Source organism: Heterocephalus glaber, unplaced genomic scaffold, assembly GCF_053883595.1.
Source record: "Heterocephalus glaber isolate CG9 unplaced genomic scaffold, H.glaber_assembly_v1.0 deba00001472, whole genome shotgun sequence".
NCBI lineage: Eukaryota > Metazoa > Chordata > Mammalia > Rodentia > Bathyergidae > Heterocephalus > Heterocephalus glaber.
This window is the reverse complement of record NW_028258315.1, coordinates 40,598,740-40,602,822: the sequence shown is the minus strand read 5'-3', so window position 1 is coordinate 40,602,822 and position 4,083 is coordinate 40,598,740. Positions and strand designations below refer to the sequence as shown.

The following is a 4,083-nucleotide window of genomic DNA, read 5'->3' as shown; positions in this document are numbered from 1 at the left end:
CTAGATGATTCTGGATACAAAGATATATCTGAAATATACTCTATTCTCAAGGACGTAAAAATTCCAATATTTGTATTTATTATTGTTTTTTTCTAGTGTTTATTATTGTGTTTGCTTTCTTTCACTATTTTTATCCTAAGTCAAAAATTGGGAATCCTTGGAATTTTCTTTGTTAAATATCCTCTGTTAGTGTATGATTGTTTTCTTAAATTATTGTTGAGCCTGACATCATTGTAATCCTAAAAGTAGTGTAACAGTTTAGTGAAATGTACAGTGGAATGGTGTGTTTACTCTGACTTCTCTCATGTGGTTTCATAATCGCCTTTCTTTTTGACCGTGTTTCCTTCCACTTGTTTTGCTACTGCTTATTGCATCATCTCCTCTTGGACTCCCCGACATACATAATACATGTAATGTTGCCAGTTATCACAAAAAGAGTAAGTGGACATAATATAAACACCACAGAAAATCCTGTGGATGGTTCTAAATGTTCTTTGTCAAATAAAGTGCATTAATCATAAATGTTTTATGTTCAAAGTCAAAATTCATCAACTGGAAAGATACCTCAAATGATGAGTCCTGGCATACCTTTGCTTCTGAAAACCAGTTCTAATTTATTGGTGTTGAGAGAACCCCTTACCAATGACTCTGAAAGTAAGGTTGCAACCCTTGACCTCACAACAGATAGTTGCATCTTAGGCGCTATCATACCAGGCTTCTCAGTTACATCTAGCCATACACCACGGAGAGGGCAATACCTAGACTTCCCCCTGACCTGGCAGAGTGAGCCCTAGGAAACAATTGCTACAGTCCTACCTGGAAGCATTCTCCTCTGCCTGTGTAACAGTTCTGCTTGTGCCTACCTAGAAGAAGCACAAAGCTATTTGTTCTGATTCCACATATCAGGAATGGCACCTTGTGAGCTAAGATACTCTCTTCACATAATCATTAATAGCTAAAGTTCAATAAATAATTTTTTAAACTGTGGCATTAGTTTTAAGTAAACAATTGCCACATCACATTGCATAGCTCAGCCCAATTAAAAATTACTCTGGTTTATCCCTCACAATCACTCTTAACAGGCAGAGAAAATAACTTTGATCCTTTGTATACGTGTAGGAGCCTACACTGAGGAGACTTTGCTAATATTTCCAGTTTTACAACTCTAAATCCTATGCTTTTTACATTATTAATTTGTTATCTAAATACATATACAGAAAAGAATGTTTCTAACACATACACAGAATAAAGATAATTTCAAAATAAAGACGATTTCAGAATAAAGACTGAAATAAAAATAAGTTATTCTTTCAGTTCTTCTGGCATAGTGGAAAGAATACACAAATTTAAGTTCAATAAATCTGGGTTTAATTTATAGCTTGACATCCTGCTTTTGTGACTTTAACAGATTCTGCCTTAAGATACAACTGGCAATAATTGTGCCTTGGATAAATCTCATTGGCTACAATACCGCCACTGAGCAAGGCTTGCTTTATGACACAGATTATATATATATATATATATATATATATATATATATATATAATCATAAGAATATTAAGTGACAAAACAAATACATTTGTTCCTCATTTAATGACCCACCTGTTTAATGACTCTTCAGGCTTAGACCCACTGCTCAGACTTACAACTCATCTTTATTTTTTTGTACATTTCTTTGCATCTTGTTTATAGATCTTCAATGTCTTGTTTTACAGTACACCCACCTTGTTCATACAGTGCTGGAATTTTTGCTGGTTGTACTATACAGTACAGTACTGTAGTTTTGTGTACTGTTATACATTGAAGTGCTGTGTGCAAATAAAAGCAAAGTTATCAAATTGGAGTTTCCTTTGACCATTTCTTTGTTCTGAATATTATAATGTCCATACTATATGCAGTTCCTCATGCAACAATCAATTCTTTTAATGACCTAGTCACAGGACAGGAACTCAGTCTTGCATCGAGGTAAGTCTGATAGCATTTGACACAGTGAGTATTACCATGCTGGGTACTTGCATTAATAATTGCAAATGTACAAAATCAGGGCAAGAGATTTAGCTCAGGTTTCTGCCTCCTGCCTTGAAAGTGCAAGGTCCTCAGTTTGATCCCTGGTAAAAAAAAAAAAGAAAAAGTACAAAAGCAGTAGAAGAAAATAGTGGAAAAGCTATGATAATGATAATAATAGATTTCAGTGATATTTACAAATGCTTGGCCAAAGTTCAGCACAGTCTATTGTTTTCTGACGCTGTTCCATTCTAAAGATTTGATATTTGATATTTGGTATTTGAAATTTAATAACATATGGTTCATACTTCTGGTTTCTTTCCCTTCCATCTCTCTAATTCTTTACCCTCTGGCTTCTCCACTGCATAAAGATCTATATATTTAATTAATATTAACAAAGAAAATGATACTCTTGATCCTTCAAGAGTAAATTTTTATGAAAAATACTTTACAAAAATATAGTGATGAGACATTTCACTTTCATAGGAATAGTACCTGGCTGAAATGTCTCTGAAAGTCCAAAATGAAGAAATGGGGCTTTTTGGTCAGTTTCAATGGTCATGTGTGGTGAAACCAAGGAACAATTTTGTAGTATAGTGCTTTTAGTTGGAAAACTATGAACCCTAGGGCAGATGCTATTAAGCATGTCAGACTAAGGGTAAAAGTTAAACAACTCCGAAGTACAAGGCCTTGAAAATTCAAGAGCAATCTAGGAAAAATTGCTGAGAAAGTTCTTGTATCATGTGAAATCTTAGGGGTTTAAAATACAAAGATGAAGCTGAGTTTGGTGGCACATGCCTATAACTCCAGCACTCCAGGAGGCTGAAACAGGAAGATTACAAGACTGAGTCCAGCCAGGACAACTTAGTATCTTGGCAAGATCTTGTTTCAAAATAAAAAATTGAAAGAGTAGGGGATGCAGCTTGTATTTGCTAAGGGTTGTATCTAGATGTCCCCCCAAAGCCTCATGCAGTCATAGGTGAGACTTTTCAGAGGTAGTTGGATCTAGGGTATGTGATGATGGGATGAAGGATGTGATGCTGGTATTAATGGTGTGATGCTGGATTAAGGTTGGCCCACCCTGTGTGTGAGTGCCAAGAATATAAGGGACAGAAAGAGGGCTGCTGCAGTCACTTGCTACTTCATCCCTGGCTGCCTTCTGGCTGCTTTGCTTTTGCCATGAACTATTTCTCCTCTGTGATGCCCCTCTGCCATGCTACCTTGCCTTGGAGCTAAGCGACTATGAACTGAAACCTCTACACACTGTGAGCTGAAATAATCCTTTCTTCTTTTAACTTTGAATGTTAGGTATTTTTTCTCAGCAATGAGAAAAGTAACTAAGACAGTGTGAAATCCCTAGGTTTAATCCCCAGTATGCCCAAAAATAGAAGATATGAAAATATCTTTTTCAGGATTTCTTGTAATCAGTTAAATAAAAACTGAATTTATGCAAGAAGGGAGCCAAATAAGCCCATCATAAATTTGATAAGTCAATATCCTACCAAAAGATATAAAATATAAACTAAAATTGATCACTAGGGAGACTACAGACCATTATTTGTTCTTGAGTTTTATTAGGAAGTCAGGTACATAAGGCCAGGTAGGAAGAGCCTAAGTCTGCATGTGTTTTAAAATCCTGAAGACTGGCTCTCAAAGATTACATCTTCACCACTAATCAAAAGAATATCCTATTTCTAGACCCACAGTTATTTCCTGGAGTGGCCAAAATACCAAAGACTACGGGAGACTACAGAAGATAGAAGCAGAAGTAGGAATATTTTTCAATATAATTCCAAAGGTATGTGGAGTAGAACAGAGGAAAGAACACAGTACACATGGCTTGAAATATGATGAGTATGGACAGAGAATGGAGAGGTAGGAAAGTGTGCCTGCTTCCTCAAATTAAAAACAAGATGATGGGCACTTGGGCTGCTTCCAAGCTTTAGCTATTACAAACTGTGCTGCTATGAACATGAGTGCACATATATCGCTGTGGTATGATTCTTTTAATTCTTTTGGGAAGATCCCTAGCAGGGGAATAGCTGGGTCAAATGGGACCTCTAGTCCTAGTTCTTTGAG

The 4,083-nt window shown here is 36.1% G+C and overlaps 1 pseudogene; it reads right to left on the bottom strand.

Moving 5' to 3' along the window:
* Positions 1–1,323: 1,323 nt before the first annotated feature.
* LOC147826330 (U4 spliceosomal RNA) lies at positions 1,324–1,488 on the bottom strand (annotated as a pseudogene).
* Positions 1,489–4,083: the final 2,595 nt, after the last annotated feature.